This window comes from Oratosquilla oratoria, chromosome 1 (assembly GCF_046742065.1).
Source record: "Oratosquilla oratoria isolate Oo_2021 chromosome 1, ASM4674206v1, whole genome shotgun sequence".
NCBI classification, from domain to species: domain Eukaryota; kingdom Metazoa; phylum Arthropoda; class Malacostraca; order Stomatopoda; family Squillidae; genus Oratosquilla; species Oratosquilla oratoria.
The window spans coordinates 83,189,542-83,212,041 of NC_134777.1; the positions used below are offsets into that span (position 1 = coordinate 83,189,542).

At 42.5% G+C, this 22,500-nt stretch overlaps 1 protein-coding gene and 1 pseudogene across 1 annotated transcript in view; one reads left to right on the forward strand and one right to left on the reverse strand.

Moving 5' to 3' along the window:
- LOC143018751 (uncharacterized) overlaps positions 1-22,500 on the reverse strand; it is a 593,788-nt gene that overhangs the window by 130,996 nt on the left and 440,292 nt on the right. The gene's annotated exons all lie outside the window — the stretch shown is intronic.
- Positions 3,398-22,500, forward strand: part of LOC143031448 (uncharacterized) — a 36,212-nt pseudogene continuing 17,109 nt past the window's right edge.

A 22,500-nucleotide genomic window follows, 5' to 3' on the forward strand; every position in this document is an offset into this window, starting at 1 on the left:
TACATATATATATATATATATATATATATATATATATATATATATATATATATATATATATATATATATATATATATGTTTTTTTTTTTTTTTTTTTTTTTTTTTTTTTTTTTTTTTACTGCACTTGATCTTTCAGTATTATTTTTCAAAGAAGGTTAAAGGGGATCAGGAAAGCTTTGGCAATTTTACTTTCAGAATCCAAAAATATGCACCTTATCCATTTCCTTTCCTAAACGAGATATTCGCACTTCCCATTTTTCGTGACTCGTCGGTTCCCGCTCTCCATTTTCTTTCTCAACCTGTGGACTTTACATATGTTTTCGTTTTCTTTTCCTTCAGCGTGACCAAAACTGTATTTCTTTTTCTGGAGCATCCTATCAAATTTGTTTGCGCATTTATCTGTTTGGTTGTTTGCTCTTATTTTCAATTTATTTACTCTGTATTTAATTTTTTGGATATATGAGTACATTTACATTCCTCTGTCAATGTATTTACTTGTTTTAGTGCAATACCTGAAGTAGTCCAAGGTAACTTCTTTTATTGTTATTGTTTAAATGAACCTCCTCTCTCTCCCTCCCCACCCCACTCCTCCCTCTCCCACTCCTACTCCTCCCACTCCCCCCACCCTTTTCTCCCCCCCAACTCGTCAATCTACTCGTCCCATCTTGAGACCTGAAGGACAACGAGTGCGCGTAACCTTATAGGCATTTTCCTCGCCAGGCGTCCTTTTATCATATTCTTTGCTCCTGGAGACCAATGTTGCTAGCGACCATCATCACTCATTTCCATTGAGAAATTCATTGTAAGTCTTTTTCGGGATTCTATTTATTTGTAATCCTTCGCATTTATTGGCGTCAGACTTGATTTTCCGTATTTGGCTCTAGGTACATATATTGTCTGGCTCTTATTGTAATCCTTTGCAGTTTCTCTTCGTTTATTCTTCTCAAGCCCTTTACATCGATTGCAAACATGTTAGTGAAGCTTGTCGTACTCTCTAATATATCATTTACTTAGGCTAGAGAGCATCACAGGTCCTAGATCTAGTCCCTGTGTAATATCGGTGCTACGGAGATAGAAAAAAAAAGAAAAAAAAAAAGGCCTGATTGCAGGACCTGGGCATGAAGGCATGAAGGCATATTCACAAAATGATGCAAGAATGTTGGTAACTAAAATGTTCATGAATATAAGGAAATATGCTTAATGGTATGAACAATAGTATGAACATGCGGAAACTAGATATTATTTCCATTCACCTAGACAAGAATATATATTCTATGAACTTGTTGCTCGATTTCTAAGATTATAGGGGGGAAGGGGAACTGGAGGTTTTGGTTGAGAGAATTGTTGAGGTCCTCTATTGCAGGAATAGTGTGATTATGTGATTGCAAGACAGTCTCCGTAAGATTGTGCAAACGGAGGGCTTTAACTTTGTTCTTTGATTGATGTCCAAGGATACGATAGGTTCCAGAGAGTTTGGGGGTGAGCGTCGAGGTGGGGTGGGGGGTGTTTAGAGATGTAAACAATGTATCAATGTTATTTACAGGGCGTCTTGTCCTGAGTTTTGCTGATTTTGACATGCGTGAGGAGTTAGTGCATTTGTTTCGCTTGGAAGGCATGTCTGTAGCTGGTAGTGAAATGGAGGAATTGGAATCGTGGGAATGTGTGTGTCGGTGTCATCTGAGTTAAGAGCTGGTTCATCCTCGTGTGATGAAACAGAGTTAGTTTGAGCAGTTGTGCTAGAATTAATTGGCGTTAAATCAGATTTTGTCTGCTTGGCCACGTTGATGTGGTTGACTTTAGAGGAACTTGTTATTGACAATGCAGGGAGGAAGTGATTAGCATAAATGATGCCATATTGAGCAGGGTAAATGATGATATTATATTGCTTCATCAATGTTAAGCCTATGAAAATATCAACAGGGAAATGGACGTCGGCTACGTAGGTGGAAACTGGAATGGCTGGGCGCTCATCTTTGAAACTAATGTCTAGTGAAAATTTGCCGATGAGTTGGTAAAGTATATCATCTACATTGCAAAGGTTGACGTCGGGGGGTTCCAAAATGGTGACACGTTTTGTGTTAGTGCGGAATTTGTGGAAACTGTGTAGTGTCATGATGTTAACTGGGGAGACCGTGTCGCGAAATATTTTTACTTTGGTGTTACTAGACTTAGCATTAAAAGTTAAGGAATCTGAAGACATGTCTGGGATATCTAGGATGTGTACCGGTAAGGTTGGAAATTGAATCTTTGTATGGAGTGACTGTCCTAGGTGTGCACCGAGTCTTCATATCTTGTGGTCACAAGGGAGCCAGTAAGAGAACAGTGCGCCGGTGGGTTGCCGGATTTTATGAGGAGGGAGGAAACAACCTGTCATCTTCAAAACCAAGGTCTGGTAGGCATAAGAAGACTTCGGGTTGGGTCCACAATATTTTGAAACGTACTTTGGAGTCTACTCTAACAACCACAGCCAGGAAAATCAAGCAAGACAAACCAGATCTGTTTGGTGGTGTGTCTGTGAGGACAGTACACCGCCGCATCAAGGACCTGAATTACCAGAGATGCCGCCCTGTGAAGAAACCCGTCACTGGCACCAATTTGCTGCACTATTTCTTGGTTTGCAGGCCAAATTCCTTTAAAGCATTTATTTGGGCAACTGCTTCACGTAAACATTCCTTCCTAGAGGTCATATAAGGGTCGTAGGGATGCCTGGAGTGGTAAAAATGCAACGCGTCGGAGAGAAAATTCTACGAGCACTCCCCGCAGCAATCCTCTTCCCTCAACAGCTGGATGCACACTGACCGCCCTTTTGTGCTGCCACGTGACTCACACTTATCCTACACTACACGCAGCCTGGCCATCACTTATGTACGAATTCAATACTATCTCTTATGGGTATGGTTATAAAACGGGCAAAATTCTTGTCCTCCCGCCCCACCCGGCCATCACTTATGCCCCTCGCATTATATATGCGCAATACCATTCGCGGGCACCCCTACCTCTACCTCTCTCACCCCTCTTTTCCAATATATATATATATATATATATATATATGTGTGTGTGTGTGTGTGTGTGTGTGTGTGTGTGTGTGTGTGTGTTAGTGTGTGTGTGTGTGTATCAATTGGAAGTAATTAAATTATCACAGAGGCTGTGCTCTGGGGCTAGCACAGGTGAAGAATGGGGAGTCTAGCACTGTCCATCTAAGTCAGCAAAACATGCTGCATTTGTGCATATGCACAGCAAAATTGCAGGCAATGCGCATGCGTCAAAAGTGGAAGGAAATGCACAAACCTTCAGAATAGGAGGGGAATGTAGAAATCAAGGGAAGTAACAACTGCCGGAGGCGGGGAGTGATCAGCTGGAAGAAGATGTGAAGAATGTGGAGGATGGGAGCAATGCGATGGAGATGAGACTGGGTAATGGTCTTGTGAGTGAGAGAGACTTAGAAGAGGGAAGTGATCCCACGAACTTGGGGCCGGAAGACGAAAGCCCACGTCATCAAGAGCAGCAAGGTGGGAGAGAGGAGGGCAGGTTCTGGCAGACATGGCAGCAGCCCAGGGTTAAGGAGTGGCTGGACGACGCCTACAACAGTATACTTGCCTTCTCTCCGGGAAACCTCTTCACCCCTCCTAAATACAATGCATCCAAAGGCCTAATAGAGGAAATGACCCATCTATTAAGAGCATATATAAATTCATCTCCCTACGCCCCGATGGTATTCAAAACGCTAGCTATCCTTCCATACCTTACATGTCAGAGGACCTACAGAAAATCTAAGCACTCGGAGAATGTCCAGGCATTGCAACGGAGGATAGAAAAGTGGGAAAAGGGAGAAGTGGAGCAACTGTTGATGGAAGCAGAGGCCATCAAAGATAGACTCAACAAGGGCACCAACAGAAAGAAAAGTCCAGAAGAAAAAGCCAGGAGTTTTGCAGACAAGATGAGGCAGGGAAAGGTTGCGGCTGCCATGAGGACGCTCGCAGGGGAAAATGAAGATCCTGGAGTTCTACCTCTAAACGAGGAAACGCTAAAGATTCTGAAAGAAAAATATCCAAAAGCAAGACCAGCAAACCTGGACTCTAAATTCAGTGGTGACTACCTCCCACCCCACGAGGTAGTCTTTGACAGCATCACAAGAGAAAGGATCTGGAACCTTGCTCTACACAACCAGGGAGCGATGGAACCATCGTGTTTAGATGCGTCTGGATGGAAATGTCTACTTAGCAACAGCCTATTTGGAACGGCAGCGGGGGGACTGCAGGAGGCCATCGCTGGTTTGGCGAAGAAACTGGCGACTGAGGACTGTCGGCACCTGGAGGCGTACACAGCGTGCAGACTTATCCCGCTGGATAAAAAACCTGGCTGTCGTCCGATTGGTATAGGCGAGGTGTTGGGAAGGACGAGGTGCGAGAAGTAGCTGGCAACCTGCAGGTGTGCGCGGGGCAACAGGCGGGTTCCGAGGCAGCAGTCCACGCCATGAGGAAGATATTCAAGGAACCAGACCACGAAGCAGTCCTATTAGTCGATGCATCAAACGCATTCAACAACTTAGATAGAGAGGCTACCATACACAACATCAAAATCAAATGCCCAGTATTGGCCAAATATGTGGAGAACACATACAGAGAACCTGCAAATCTGTATGTCACCAACAGGGTTGAGAAAAAAAAAAGAAAAAACGAAATTGGAGATCATCAAATCCGCGGAAGGCACCACTCAGGGAGACTCGGTGGTCATGGCAATGTACGCGCTCGGTGTTATGCACCTGCAACAGAAGATACAATATGAGGACACAAGGGTCAAACAGGTAGCATATGCCGATGATCTCACAGGGGCAGCAAAAGTGGCTGACTTAAAAAGTGGTGGGATCTGGTGCTGGCACACGGCCTGGGCTTCGGTTATATCCCGCATGCAAAGAAATCTGTCCTCATAGTGAAGCCAGAGTACTTTGACAATGCCAAAATCCTCTTTGAGAACAGTGAAGTGAAGGTAACAAAAGAGGGGGAAAGACATCTCGGTGCAGTGATCGGCTCAGAATCCTTTAAAAAGCAATATTTTGAAAAAGAAAAAAAGTTAACGAATGGGTGGCAGAAGTTATGCTTCTAGCCAACTTTGCAAAGACTGAACCGCAGGCGGCATATGCCGCATTCATATATGGTGTTAAACATAAGTGGAACTATATATTAAGGACGGTACCGAACATCACCGATCTACTAAGACCCCTTGAAGAAACCATCAGAAACGAGCTAATACCGGCCATCACCAACGGACGGACAATAAACGAAGAAGAAAGAAAACTTATTGAACTTCCACCTAGAATGGGAGGGCTAGGCATCTCCAACCCGCTAAACCTTGCCGACATAGAACACCGAAACACCCTGAAACTCACGTCCTCCTTGACAAACAACATCGCATCACAAGATCAACGGAAGGAGACTAACATGGAGGAAATCAGAAAAATAGAAGAAATATTTCAAAGGAAGGGGAGGAGAGGCAGAAGGAAGAACTTCGAGCACTTTTAGCTCGGCTATCGAATTGTTTAAAAAGAAAGATAACAATGGCGCAGGAAGCTGCGGCGTCCAATTGGCTGACAGCACTACTAATCAGGGCAAAGGGATTCACCCTAAACAAAAGAGAATTCACGGATGCCATTGCCCTGAGGTATGGATGGTCATTGGAAGGGTTGCCTAACAGATGTTCCTGTGGTGTACAGTTTACTCCAGACCATGCGATGATATGCAAGCAAGGTGGATTCATTTGCATGCAACATGATGAGGTAAGGGATTTCACTGCCCAAATGCTTCAGGAGGTGTGCAAGGATGTGACTATCGAACCAGCATCACTCCCACTAGGAGGGGAGAACTTCAGATACCAAACATCCAACACATCAGACGAAGCAAGAGTGGATGTCAGCGCAAGAGGTTTCTGGACACGGGGACAATTGGCTTTCTTTGACATGCGAATATTTGATCCGATGGCCCCCTGTTACAACAACATAACTATTGAGGCATCCCACTCTCGGAACGAATATGAGATCAAGATGTACGAAGAGCGTATACAAAATGTAGACCAGGGCTCATTCATTCCTATAACCTTTACGACTTCAGGTGGGATGGGTCCTAGAGCAAAGGCAGTTTACGCTCGGTTGGCAGAAGTGATGGCTGAAAAGAAACCAAAACCAAAAAGCAGCATTGTTTCATGGATGAGATGTTGACTGTTATTCTCACTTCTAAGATCAGCTCTCCTATGCCTGAGAGGTACCAGGTCCCCACCGCCCAAATCAGCATATATAAAAAACCTAGATTTTGAGCAGACGGTGGTTGACGGTAGGATAAATGAACTTCTGTATTAGGCAATATTAAATAAAATAAAAGGGTCGTCGACCACAGTCACTGGCGGGAGAGGTGCCAATGAATTGTGTCTGTGGGAGACAGGTCCTGATTGCTTCCACCACCACAAAGTTCCACGAGGATGGAGGTCGTTAAAAAGAAAAGAAAAAAAAAATAGTTGTAATAGAAGTAGTAGTAGTAGTAGTAGTAGTAGTAGTAGTAGTAGTAGTAGTAGTAGTAGTAGTAGTAGTAGTAGTAGTAGTAGCAGTAGTATTAGTAGTAGTAGAAGTAGTAGTAGTAGTAGTAGTGGTAGTAGTAGTAGTAGTATTAAACTTAAAAGAGGGAAGTGATCCCGCGAATTTGAGGTCGGAAGATGAAAGCCCTCTCTATCTCTCCCTTCTTCTCTCCCCCTCTTTTACTATCTTTCTCCCTTTTTTTCACTTTCTTTTCCGTATCTCTCTTTCTCTCTATATCTCTCTCCCTCCACATATTCTCCCCTTCCATCTATCTGCCTTCTATCTTTCCCCCTATTTCGTCGTCCATCTGTCTCCCTCTCTCTGTCTTTCTTTCTCCTTCTCTCGCTTTCTCTTCATCTACTTCTTTCTTTTCTATTTTTCTCTCTAAACCCTCTCCCTCTCCCTCACCCTTTCACTCTCTCTCTCTCTCTCTCTCTCTCTCTCTCTCTCTCTCTCTCTCTCTCTCTCTCTCTCTCTCTCTCTCTCTCTCTCTCTCTCACTCACTCTGTCTCTTACTTTCTCCTCCCCTCCTCCTACTCCCCTCCTGACCCCATCTTCCTTCTCCCTTTCCTGCCCTCTTCCTCCTCCTTTCTGTTGCATTACTTTCCATAGCGAAACTATCTTCCTGTTCTTTCTAAATCTGTATCCATCACTCTCACCCTCGAGATTCCTCACGCCCTGGCTCTCTTTCTCTAGCTGCTCCTCTCATTACATATGCGTAATTGCATATCCAAGCACCCCTCCCCCTCCCACCACTCTTATTCAAATGCTTTTTATATATCTCTCCCACATAGTCTCTCAGACAAGCATGAGGGAAAGTTGTGAACTATCATGTAAGAATTGAGTACTGGTAAGCCGGGGGACGAACAGAAATGTCAATAGGAAGGAATTACAATATCACAGAGGTTGTGCTCTGGGGCTGGCACAGGTGGGGACTGGTGGTGTTAGCATTGTACATATAAGTCACCCAAGGACATGCTACGTTTGTGCGTCTGCGCAGCAAAATTGTAGACAACGCGCATGCGTCAAAAGTGGAAGAGGGTGCACGAACTGAACAATAATAGGAGAATGCAGAAATCGGAGGGAGTAACAATTTCCGGAGGCGAGGAGTGGTCAACTGGGAGAAGATGCGAAGACTGTTGGGGATGGGAGGGATGTGATGGAGATGAACGTGAGTGGTGGTCTAATGAGTGAGAGAGACTCAGAAGAGAGAAGTGATCCTACAATATCGAGGTCGGAGGACGAGACTCCACGTCATCAAGAGCAGCAGGGTAGGAGGGAGATGGTAGGTTCTGTCAAATGTGGCAGCAGCCCATGGTTGAGGAGTGGCTAGACGACGCCTACAGCAGGATATTTGCCGTCTCCTCAGGGAACCTCTTCACCCCGCCTAAATGCAATGCAACCAAATACCTAATAGGGGAGATGACCTGTCTAATAAGAGTATATATAAATCTATCTCTCTATGCTTCGCAGGTATTCAATACGTTGGTTGTCCTTCCAGACCTTATATGTCAGAGGAATCATAAGAAATCAAAGCACTTGGAGAATGTCAAGACATTGCGACGGGAGATGGAACAATGGAAGAAAGAAGAAGTATAGCAACCAATGATGGAGGTAGAGGCTATTCAAGATAGACTCCAGAATGACACCAACAGACAAAAGAGACCAGAAGACAGAACCAGGAATTTTCCATACAAGATGAGGCAGGGAAAGGTTGCGGCTGCCATGAGGACACTAAATTCAATGGTGACTACCTCCTATCCTACGAAGGGATTTTTGAGCGCATCACGAGAGAAAGGATCTGGAACCTTGCTCTACACACCCAAGGAGCGGCAGTACCATCGGACTTAGATGTGTATGGATGGAAATGTCTCCTCAGCACCAACCTATTTGGGACAACAGCGGTAGGGGGGGGGGGTGATGCAGGATGCCATCGCTGGTTTGGCTACTGAGGACTGTCAGCACCTTGAGGCATACACAGTGTGCAGACTTATACCGCTGAATAATAAGCCTGGCTTTCCTCCGATTGGTACAGGTGAGGTACTGAGAATAATAATAAGGAAAGTTATCATGGAAGTCGCGAAGGAAAAAGTGGAAAAGGTGCGAGAAGCTGCTGGCAACCTTCAGGTATGTGCGAGAGGCAGGTTGCGAGGAGGCAATTCACGCCATGAGGAGGATATTTAAGGAACCAGACTGCGAAGCAGTCCTATTAGTTGATGCTTCCAGCGACTTCAACAACATAAATAGAGAGGCTACTATACACAATATCAAAATCAAATGTCCAGTATTGGCCAAGTACGTGGAGAACACATACAGAGAACCAGCAACGCTATTCGTCACCAACAGAGTTGAGAAAAAAGAGACGAAAGTGGAGGTCATCAAATCTGCGGAAGGCACCATTCAGGGAGACCCGGTAGCCATAGCAATGTACGCGCTACGTCTTATGCACCTGCAGTAGAGGATACAGCATGAGGACACCAGGGTTAACCAGGTGGCATATGCAGATGATCTCACGGGGACAGGGAAAGTAACGGATGTAAAAATGTGGTGGGATCTGGTGCAGACACATGGTCTGGATTTGGGTTATATCCCGAATGCAAAGCCAGATTACTTTGAAGAAGCCAAAAACCTCTTTAGAAATAGTGAAAAGAAGGTAACGAAAGAGGGGGAAAGACACCTCGGTACAGTGATCGGTTGTGAACCATTTAAAAAGCAATATATCAACAACAAAGTTAACGAATTGGTGGCGGAAGTTAGGCTACTAGCCAACTTTGCAAAGATTGAACTGCAGGCGGCATATGTCGCATTAACATATGGTGTTAAACATCAGTGAAATTGCATTTTAAGGATGGTACCCAACATCACCGAACTAACTATTAAGTCCTCTTGAAGAAACTATCAGTAGTTAGCTAATTCCGGCCATCACCAAGGGACGGACACTAAACGAAAAGGAAAGAAAACTTACTGAACTTCCACCTAGAATGGGAGGGTTAGGCATCTCAAACCCACTAAACCTTGCCAACATAGAACACTAAAACTCCCTGAAACCCATGTTCTCCCTGACAAACAACATCGTTTCACAAGATCAACAGGTGATTAACGCGGAGAAAATCAGAGAAATCAGAAGAAACATATCAAAGGGAAGGGAAGTGAGGAAGAAGGAGGAGCTTCGCACTCTATTAGATCAGCGATTGACTAGTATGAAAAGAATGATAAGGGTACAGGAAGATGGGGCGTCAAATTTGCTGACAGTACTACCAATCACGGCAAAGGGATTCAACCTAAACAAAAGAGAATTCACAGATGCCATTTCCTTGAGGTATGTATGTCCATTGGAAAGGCTGCCTAATAAATGTTCCTGTGGTACACAGTTTGATCCAAACCATGCGATGATATGCAAGCAGGGTGGGTTCATCTGCATGAGACATGATGAGATAAGGGATGCCACTGCCCAAATGCTTCGGGAGGCATGCAAGGATGTAACCATCGAACCAACTTTACTCCCGCTAGGAGGGGAGAACTTCAGTCACCGCACGTCCCACACATCAGATGAAGAACAAGTGGATGTCAGCGCAAGAGGCTTCTGAACACGGGGACAACTAGCATTCTTTGACATGCAAATATTTGATCCGACCTTCCTCTCTTACAATAACTTAATCATTAAGGCGTCCCACTACCGGAGTGAGAATGAAAAAATCAGGATGTACGAAGAGCGTATACAGAATGTAGACCAGAGCTCATTCACTCGGATAACCTTTACGACTTCGGGTGTGATGGGTCCTAGGGCAAAGGCATTCTACGCTGATGGTGCCAGAAAAGAAACAACAACCAAAGAGCAACATTGTATCGTGGATGAGATGTAGACTGTCATTCTCACTCTTAAGATCAGCCCTCCTATGCCTGAAAGGTACCAGGTCCTCACCGTTTAAACTAGCACATGTACAAAACCTAGATTTTGAGCAGATTGTAGTAGACAGTAGGATATGTGAACTGCATTAGGCTTCATTAAAGTGAAACAATAAAAAATACAAAAGGGTAGTCGACTGTAGTCATTGGTGAGAGAGGGGCCAGTGAACTGTGTCTATGGGAGGCAGATCCTGACTGATTTTACCACACAGTTCCACGAGGATGGAGGTCGTTAAAAATAGTAGTTGTAGAAGTAGTAGTAGTAATAGTAGTAGTAGTAGTGGTAGTAGTCAATCAATCAATCAATCAAGCACCTAAATCAGCCATCCTGACTCCACTGCCTCTTTCATAACGTTCTTTTATTCACACGACCGCTCCAACCTTTGCCACGTCAATCCTGCAAACTTCTCAATTTCGTCTCTCCTCCTTCTATTTGTTCTCCCTCTTCCACGCTTCCCATATCGTGGCGTCGACTCAGTAACACACTTGCTCCATCGCTCATCAGTCGTTCGCATTAACTTATCTGCCCAATTCCACTCCCTCTCTTTTACCGCCTCCATAACATATTTCACTCTAGCCTGCTATCTCAACCTACTTGCTCTTGTTCGGTCTCTCAGCGGTATTCCCATCATTGATCTCTCCATTCTTCTCTGTGCATACCTTAGCTTTGTTTCCATCGCCTTCGTCAGTTTCCAAGTCTCACACCTGTAGATTATTGTTGGCAGAATGCATTGATTGTAAACTTTACTTTTCAAACATAAAGATAGAGAGCCTCTCAGGATTTCTGCAACCATTACTAACCATATCGCGAGCCAAAGCACATAATCCACACACATGCGAAATGGTACTCATCTTTAGCAAGACCTCCAATCTCGCTGACCTCGCATTACTTTAGTCACAAAATACATGACTCAAGGAACGCTAACGTATCACAACATGACGTCATTGTGCCCTCAGCCAACAAGGAAGTACCTAATGTCACCAGACAGATCCAGTGATCCCTTTCTTATACGTACCCCAACTTTATCATCATAACTTGAAATATACGCCATAACTAACTACAACCACAAATACTACTACTAAACCCATTACTATGCAACTAACACCCGTATAATATATATTTTATCACAAACACGTCTCCTATATAGTAACTACACCAAACGTACTTACCCAAGCGTTTGTCCATTTTATAAACGGGCGACTGCGCTCGCCAAACGCGAAGGACAGCCTAGGAGAGGCAGCCTAGGTCAGTGACCTAGGAGAGGAGACTGGGGAGACTCTCTCATTTAGTCTAGATAGGGAAACATTCCTCGAAGCTGTAATATACCAAGTACCTACCAAATAAATCTACAAAGCCCCCCCCCCCCCCCGAGACTTTACATCACCCGCTAAATCACCGTTTATATAGGAAATCCATTGTTACATAATTGGTGGTATCGTGGTCCAGAAGTACCCACATCCAGGAGTTCCCATGCCCCCGAAGAGGAAACCCCTCTAGCCACGCCTACCGAAGAGCCCACTCGCACTGCCCCTATATGTAGCAAAACCTCATTGTTACATAATTGGCGGCAGTTGTGCTCCCACGGCCTGAAGAAGAGACCCAACTAAAACCGTCATCGCCTACCAGGTCTGCTGTTCACGACCAGCCACACCTATTAGGCCTGCTGTCCACGACTAGCCACGCCTACCAGGTTTGTCGTCCACCGACTGCACCCTTTGACCCCTGCGGTGTTCCCACGCCAACTCGAAGAAGACTACCGGACTAAAACAGTCGTCCTCAGCCAAGTCACCCAACCCACGCCTACCCAAAAACCCACAATACGGGTGGTGAAGTCGAGAGGCATTCGGTTTCAAACCACCTGGTGGCAGTTTGCTACCAATCTCAAGACTCACCATATTACACCCCGTAGCGTGTCTAAGGAGACATTCGCCGGTTACATGACTGGAATCGTCAACCCAGAGCAATGATTCCCACCAACACAAGACATCAATCAACTCAACGCATCAAACTTTAATCAAGCCACAAGACTTCAAGCAAGCCCGGCGCATCGACTTCTAGACTTCAAACAAGCAATTTCATTTAGCTCCGTGCCCCCACCCCAACCCACTCAAACCCCCACCTCCACCCGAAATGAGCGGCAGGTCCCGATCCAGCGCGCTAAAATCAGCAATCATAGTGAGCAACGCAACTACACACACCCCTTCCACCAACCGTACCCTCCGAGACGACAATCGGACTTCCAAGAACCTCTACCAGTCGCCATAGATGTGAACTGCAGTTGTATTCATCTTAGAATTGGCGATTTCGACTCACATCTTCAATCAAGCCCCCGGAATCGAGGAAAGACTGCACTCACCCCCGCACACCTCCCAGCGAAGCGACGCATCTACTGTATATACCACCCTTCACCAACCGTCATACACATCCCAGGCGACAATCTGACAAGCAACGCAAATCGCAAAGGTAGAAAAAAAATCCACTTGGTAAGTAATACTACTGACCTTTCTACCTATACAGCAGAACCAGACGACTCCAACAAGCCGTAAGGGACCCAGCGCACCGACTTGAAAGTCGACTTGGTACCACATGACTTCAGTCAAGACGCATAGGACTCCCAGGCCGATAAGACTCATCTACAGGCATCTCCACATACCCCGTCCCCAACTAACACCGGCAGTCATCATGAGTACCAAATAACGTAATCCACTAATCCCTTTTTAATTTTTCTAGCTCATCTCATACGGAGCCGGACGAGATCCCGCTCTCCACCCCCTTCCACCCCCTTGATATTCAACGAGAACTAGGAATATCGCATCGGTTGAGCGAGGCCAGGAGGTGGTATGCTCCACCATTCACGTTGGTCAACTCTACCCACCTCATCCATGTATCCGTGACCTCAAGGTCTTCGTATTGGTTGAGCTAACCCTCGCTAAACCACCTCAACACTGCAACCATTTCAGAGATTTCCATAATCAATCTACAAGAATGATGATAGGAACACCAGCATCACTTACAAAAATTACAATTTCCCCTCAAAAATATAGCCAATAATCATTCATAAAACCTCGACGAAACAAATACAAGCAACATTTAATTCATAACATAATGGAACAAAATAAATAAACTTACATCACACCAATTAATCAATACAAATATATGATAACAAACAGCCTAATCCTTTTTTGCACCATTAGAATAGGTGTTAAATACTTCTCACAGAGACAATAAAAAACATAAATAACTAGATCAATCCACTAGAAATAACCCCAAACTCCTACACTATAGTCCTACCTAAACATTTCTCAAGATAGAAAACTGGTGTCTATTTGAAAAAAAAAAAAAAAAAAAATTATTGTAGCTTCAGAAATAAACTAACAAATACCGATATTTTTAGGATGTCTTGTATTCATTAAAGCTATGACTCTAGTGAAAGTGTACCCAGTTCTCAGTGAACAAATATAAACGGAAACTAAATATCTCACGGAAAGAAAATGTACGTGCAAAGTAAAAATAATAATTCTCACTGGAAAGAGAATGTACGTGCAAGGTGAAAATATTTTTAGCGCAATTTTTATATAGTTTATTGAATACATTAAGAATATATGATAATATACGTAACCCTTTTCCTTGCAATTGTACATGCCAAACCCAACAATCACGACCTTAACCCAAGGTACGAGGACGTACCTCAAAAGGTCGGGGAGGCAATGTAACCATTACTAACCATATCACGCGCCAAAGCACATAATCCACACACATGCGAGATGGTACTCATCTTTAGCAAGACCTCCAATCTCGCTGACCTCGCATTTTCTCAATCACAAAGCACACGACTCAAGGAATGCTAACGTATCACAACAACATGACGCCATCGTGTCGTCAGCCAACAAGAAATTACCTAATGTCACCAAACAGATCCATTGATTGTAACTTCAAATATACGCTATAATCAACCGCAACCACAAATAATAATACTTAACCCATTACTATGCAACTAACACCCGTATAATGTACATTTTATCACAAACACGTCTCCTATATAACAACTACACCAAATGTATTTACCCAAGCGTTTGTCCATTTTATAAACGGACGACTGCGCTCGCCATACGGAAAAGGGAAGCCTAGGAGAGGCAGCCTAGATAAGGGACCTAGGAGAGGAGACTGGGGAGACTCTCTCATTTAGTCTAGGTAAGGAAGACATTCCCCGAACCTGTAATACACCAAGTACCTGCCAAATAAATCTACTCGTACAAAGTCCCACCGAGACTTTACATAGCCCGCTAAATCACCGTTTATGTAGCAAACCCATTGTTACAATTTTATCATACTTACCAACCAATTGTAATACGCCTTTTCGTTTCATTGTCATGGTCTTTGGTCGCTTTCACTATAAGGCATAAATGATTATACCCTTCAAGTTCTTCAAGACTCTCACCATCGGGTATAATCTCTTTACTTTGAACTTCCATGCAGAGCATTAATTTGATTTTACTCTTATTTGTTTTCAAACCTACTTTGAGACTTTCCTTGTTCAGATCACTCAGCATATCTTGAAAGTCTTATGCTCTTTTTGAAATAAGAATAATGTCATCCGCAAATCTTAGGTGGTTAGAATATTCGCCATTGATCATCAGACCTTTCTCTTCCTAATTTAACCTTCTGAAAACCTATTCCAAGTAAGCTGTAAATAATTTAGGTGAAATTTATCGCCTTGCCGCACTCCTTTCTTACCTTTGATATATATATATAAAGGATTACAATGGATTACAATGGCGGAGCATGCTGGCAGGAGACCTTTTGGTCCATACCTAAGTCGGATGAGAAAAAAATCATAATGATAATAAATGAATAAATAAAAACTATAATAATGTAAATAACAAATGTAATACATAAATAAATGCATATATATAATTAAATAATAAACAAACAGGTAAATAGTAAATAATGATAAATTGACATATAACTAATAACAAATGAGAATCAAAGACAAATAATAACAAAACAAAAACAAATAATATAAGATAAATGATAATCCTTACAGCATCTTGCTTAGGTGTTTATCTAAATGATTCTTAAGACTTCGAACTGAACTACATTGCATTGCCTCTGCAGGAAGTTTATTCCATTCATTAACTACACGGTTGGCGAAGTTGTTTCTACTCACTTCCAAATTGAATCTATTTCCGGACAGTTTGAGACCATTGTTTCTTGTCTGATTCTCATTCAGTATGAAAATGTTGTCACTTTTGATGTTGTCAATTCCCTTTAGAATCTTAAAGACCTGTATCAAGTCACTTCTGAGTCTACGCTTCTTTAGGGAAAACAGATTCATATGTTTTAGTCGATTTTCTTATGATATATTTTTGATATTTGGAATCAGTTTTGTGGCTCGCCGTTGTACTTTTTTCCAGTCTGCCAATGTCTTTAATGAGATTCGGTGACCATATGGAAACAACATATTCCAGATGTGGACGAACTAACAATTTATATAACTTGTAAATATATATATATATATATATATATATATATATAGATATATTTTTTTTATATATATATATATATGTGTGTGAGTGTGTGTGTGTGTGTGTGTGTGTGTGTGTGTGTGTGTGTGTGTGTGTGTGTGTGTGTGTGTGTGTGTGTACGTGTGTATACATATATACACTATATTTATATATATATATGTAAGAGGAGTAGAGGGAAACACACAAGTAGAACAGGAGTTTATTCCTTGACTGTGCGAAACTAGTCAAGGAATAAACTCCTGTTCTACTTGTGTGTTTCCCTCTACTCCTCTTACAACCTGTCAGGATGTCTTCATATATATATATATATATATCTACATACATACATACATATACCAAGGCTTTTTCCCCCTGTCAAGGGAGGTAGCCAAAAAGGGAAAGGCATAAAAACACTCCCACCCATTTCATCCCTAAATACAGTCCACACCCCTCCCACCCTCCCTCTCATCTGAGCACCTCCTGGATGACGGGTCATCCCTGCACCTTGCCCACCGCCCTGGGTCAGAAGCAGTGTCGCAAGACACAGCACATCCACAGCAAGGCCGCTTCATTTAATCGGCGACCCCCCCTCTCCGTCCCCCCTTGCATATAAGGAGAGGACGGGGAGAAATCCCTTCGGGCTGCGTCAAAATTTACTCACACATACTACCCCACCCCCCCGCCCATTCCTCCTCATGCAATCACAACATCATCCATATACAACCATTCTCCACTCACCTCTGTCTTCCGTCCTCTCCCTTCATTCCTCAACAGACATTCCCCTCTTCCCCAAAGCCCCCTTCACCCCATCCATCCACCTCATCCTAGGACGTCCCCTCATGTTCACTCCCTCCACATCTGCCTTCCATACCTCTTTTACTAGTCTTTCTTCACTCATTCTTTCCATGTGTCCAAACCATCCTAATATTCTTTCATCAACCCTATCTCCCAGTTCCTTTTTCACCCCTGTTCTCCTCCTCACCTCCTCATTTCTCACTCTATCCAGCCTAGTAACCCCCACCATACTTCTCAGACACCTCATCTCAAACACATTCAAACTCCTTCTCTCTTCTTCTCTTATGTTCCACGTTTCTGCCCCATACAGTGCTGTTGGCACAATCACTCCTTCATACAGTCTCCTCTTCGCATCCATTCCTAAATGTCTATTCCTCATTACACACTTTAATCCACCAAGGCATTTACTCGCTTCTCTCAATCTACATTCTACCTCCACCTTCACTCCACCTTTTCCTGCTACACTTGCACCCAAGTATCTAAAACTATCCACTTCCTCCAGTCGCTCTCCCTTAATGTTCACTTCCATTCTACTGCCACTTTCACCCCTTGTACATCTCATCACCTTACTTTTACCCACATTTATCTTTAGCTTTCTTCTATCACATACTCTCCCAAACTCTGCCACCAGCTTTCTCAATCCCTCCTCCAACCCTGCCACAAGCGCAGTGTCGTCCGCAAACAACAGCTGGCCCACCTCCCACTTTTCTCCATTTTCTTTAACCATCTCCAATCCCTGACCCACTACCCTAGCATTCACCTCTCGCACCACCCCATCCATGTATAAGTTGAACAGCCAGGGCGACATAACGCATCCTTGACGAAGTCCCACCTTTACTTCAAACCACTCACTCTCTCCATTTCTAATCCTGACACAAGCTCTACTACTCTCATAAAAACTCTTGACAGCTCCCAAAAGCTTTCCTCCTGTCCCATAAATCTGCATAACCTCCCACAGTGCCTTTCTGTCTACCCTATCATAAGCCTTTTCCAGATCCATAAAAGCCCAAAAAACATCCTTCCCCTTTCCTATAGCTTTCTCACATATCTGTCTTACCACAAAGATCTGATCTACACAACCTCTACCTGTCCTAAATCCACACTGTTCCTCACCAATTACTACTTCTGTTCCTCTCCTAATCCTCTCAATCAAGATCCTCCCATAAGCCTTCCCTACTACACTTAACAGGCTAATCCCTCTGAAACTACTACATTCACACTTGTCCCCTTTTCCCTTGTAAAGAGGAACTATACAGGCACTTCTCCAGTCCTCCGGTACTCTACCCTCTCTCCAGCAAACATTAAATAACCTCACCAACCAGTCCACCATCACTGAACCTCCCTTTTTCAGACATTCTGCATGGCATCCATCCAGACCAGGTGCCTTACCTGCTTTCATCATCTTAACAACTGCCTTCACTTCATCCTTCCTTATTTCTCCTCCATTTTCCTCACTCATCACTCTCATTTTCTTCGCATTTCCCACTGCAGCTATCTTTCCTTCCTTATCCTCCTTCACATTTAGCAACTCCCTAAAATATTCTGCCCATCTTCCCCTTACTGCCTTCTCTTCCATTATCATCTCTCCATCTGCACCTTTTACCTTTTCTTCCCTACTTGATTCGCCTCCTCTTCCTCTCTTAATTTCTTTCCAAAACATCTTTTTATTACTTTCAAAATTTTCTGTCATACTCTTACCCCATTTCACATCTGCTCTCCTCTTTGCCTCCTTTACCTTTTGCTTTACTTCTCTTTTCTTTTCTTTGTACGTCTCATATGACTCCCCTGTCCTCTTTTGTAACCAATCTGTGAATGCTCGCTTCTTCTCTTCTACAACCTTCTTTGTTTCCTCATCCCACCATTCACTACCCTTTCTTCTATTTCCCCCTGTCCTTCTTGTTCCACACACCATCCTTGCACACTTTAAGACTCCCTCCTTGAACCATCCCCATTCCTCCTCCACACCCATCTCTGTTCCATCCTTTACTCCCTCCCACTCCTCCTTCAGCTTCTTTTCGTACTCCTTCTCCTTTTCCTTTTCATTCAAGGAGTTCACTCTAAGAACCTCCCTACCTTTTGTCCCTTTTCTCTTTTTCCATCTATCCTCCACTCTCAGCTTACCTTCCACCAAAAAATGATCTGATATTCCCCCACCCTCTCCCCTAAGCACATGTACATCCTTAACTCTTCCTATCATAATCCTATTTACCACTACATAATCCATTAGCGCTCTATCTACCACCCTTCCCTCCACCACCCTCTCCCATGTGTACTTATGCTTGACTTTCTTCCGAAACACTGTATTTGCTATCATCAACTCTCTTTCTAGACACATTTCCACCATCAACTCTCCACTACGATTCTTTCCTGTAACTCCACACTTCCCAACCACTCCATCGATTGGACCATTTCCCACCCTAGCATTAAGGTCTCCCAGAACTATTACATTGACATTTCTTCCTAAACCCTCTATGCACTCATTTAAATCTATCCAAAAGGCCTCCCTTTCTTCCACGCTCTTCTCACTGCCAGGCCCATATACACTTACAAAGACCCACATCTCCTTTCCCAGTTTCACCTTCATCCACATTATCCTTGAGGAAACCTCCTTCCACTCCACTACACGTTTACCTATCTCCTCACTTACTAGAATAGCCACCCCTTCCCTCCCTCGCCCTCTCTTCACTCCTGATAACCTCCCACTTACACTCCCAAACTTACACTCACCCTTCCCTTTCAACTTAGTTTCACTCAAAGCCAACACATCCATCTTTCTTCTCACAAACATACTACCTATCTCTTCCCTTTTACTCTCATCTGTACCACATCCACGCACATTAAAAGACCCAAACCTTAGGGTGCTGGTCCGAGGCCCTCCAGCACCCCTTATGCCTTCACTTTTGTTTTTAGGATATATGCCCCGTGGGGCTACAGGGAGAAGGATGCCTAGTCCCACTCCCCGTCCCTTTCTTCTCGCCTCTTACGATCCAAGTGGGATACTTGGTGGCAGTATTCTTTTCCCCCACCACAGGGAATTCCCCCATCACAGAAAGAGAATACTCAGAGAAATGGTACAGGACAGCAACAAGGGGTTGGGGGAGAGCATAACGGAGGGACAGTCGTAGTATAAAAGTGTCATCATTTCTCTATGAACAGAGTTTTCTTCTATCATAGGCAAAATGATGTGTGGCTCTGGTCCGTAGGGGCGCCCCATATAGACCCTAAAGTATCGACTGCATGCTACTTTGCCACAATAACAAGCAGCCAATACCCCAGACGGGTATATATGTATATATATATATGTATATATATATGTATATATATATATTATATATGTATATATGTATATATATGTATATATGTATATAATACTAATGGCCTACTTTCGGAGAAGAATAGGCGAAAGTAGAAAGATCTGTATATCTCGATCACTAACTGTGATCCTCTACAGCAGATGTGATTACAGAGTGGAGAAAAGCATGTATTTTTACAAAAGTAGTGAGTTAAGCAGGTAGGGACGGAGGCTCATGTCACGTGTTCGGCGCTACGTGGACATTGGTGGATTTTGTCCACTGTTGATTAAGAGGGTAGCAGTCTATTTATAGCTAAAGAAGTTATACAATCTGGTGACCATTGACCATAGGAAATATTATAATTAGGAAAATTATTAATCAAAGAGGATTCTATTATTTTTCTTCTAAAACTGCACTTAGATTTGTAAATAATTTCAGCATATCATTTCCTGTCTTCCTAAAGTTGGTCTGCACTCAAAGGATTACAAAGGATTACAAAGGCGGAGCATGCCGACAGGAGACCTTTTGATCCATATCTAGGTCGGATGAAAAAAAAAAAATCATAATAATAAATTAAAACTATAATAATGTAAAAATAACAAATAAAATACATAAATAAATGCATAGGTATAGTTGAATAACAAACAAAAAGGTAAATAGTAAATGATTATAAATTGACATATAACTAATAATAAATGAAAATCAGACAGACAAATTATAACAAAACAAAAACAAATAATATAACATAAATTATAATCATTACAGCATCTTACTTAGGTATTTATCTAAATGATTCTTAAAGCTTCGAACTGAACTACATTGCACTACCTGTGCAGGAAGTTTATTCCATTCATTAACTACACGGTTGGCAAAGTTGTTTCTACCTACTTCCAAATTGAATCTATTTCCGGATAGTTTGAGACCATTGTTTCTTGTCTGATTCTCATTCAATGTGAAAATTTGGTCACTTTTGATGTTGTCAATTCCCTTTAAAATCTTAAAAACCTGTATCAAGTCACCTCTGAGTCTACGCTTTTTTAGGGAAAACAGATTCATGTGCTTAAGTCGATTTTCGTATGATTTATTTTTGATATTTGGAATCAGTTTTGTGGCTCGCCGTTGTACTTTTTCCAGTCTGTCAATGTCTTTAATGAGATTCGGTGACCATACGGAAACAGCATATTCCAAATGTGGACGAACTAACGATTTATATAGCTTGTTAATGAGTGATGGACTTTTGAAATCAAAAGATCGCGCAATCAATCCCAGAATCTTATTTGCTTTCTCAGAGGCTGAAATACACTGCTTGGATGATTTGAGGTCGTTACTGATAATTACGCCGAGATCTTTTTCACTATCCACTTTTGTTAACGAATTTCCAAATAACTTGTAATCGTACTTACTGTTATTTTTACCTATGTGCATTACCTTGCATTTACTTGTGTTAAATTTCATTAGCCACTTTTCAGACCATTGCTGTAATTGATCTAAATCTTCTTGAATATCTAATTGGTTTGAGTGATCATTTGCCACTCCGCACAGTTTTGTATCATCAGCAAATTTGGAAACAGTAGATTTTAGTCCATTGTCTATATCATTTATATATACTATGAATAGAAGTGGCCCAAGAACGGAACCCTGAGGAGCTCCACTTGCAACATTTTTCCATCCAGAAGTTTTTCCATTTAAAACAACTCTCTGTTTTCGACCTTTCAACCAATTACTAGTCCAACCTAATAGGCTACCACTTATTCCATGCAAAGCTAATTTAGTAAGTAGTCTATCGTGTGGGACGGTATCAAAAGCTTTTGCAAAGTCTAGATATATTAAATCTATATTGTTTCTTTTGTCATAATTCGAGATAACTGTGTTGTAGAATTCGAGTAAGTTAGTCACGCAAGAACGTTTCCGTCTGAAACCATGCTGGCTATCATTTATCAAACGGTTACCTTTCCGAATAGTTTTCTCTATTTCATCCATGTTTCTCTTTCTTTTCTCTGACCTCTGCCTTTTTGTTGATGAGCTTGTTTAGCTCTACTTTTTCTATTTCGTCTTTCTTGTTTTTTTATCTGCATGGTCCTTCTTCTTTTCATTAGATCATTTGTAGCTTTGGAGTATTTGTTTTCTCTGATACTTCTATACTTGTCGTATTTCCTACTTTCTCTGTCGATTCCCTAATCTTATTCACTAAATTAAAATTCATGCCTTTGATGGTGTCCTCGTTATTTCTTAGAGCTTCGAATCGATTTTTAATTTCTAACTTAATATTTTTCTTGTTATCTTTAATCTTTGCAAGCTTTATTTTCTTTTTTAAAGCTAGTCTATTTCTATCTGCTCTGAAATCGAATTTAGCTGTGCAACCTACCATTCCATGGTCACTACCCATGTTGGCCTTATTTATGACCGCAACATTGTTAATGCTCTTGCTCTCATCTCCTG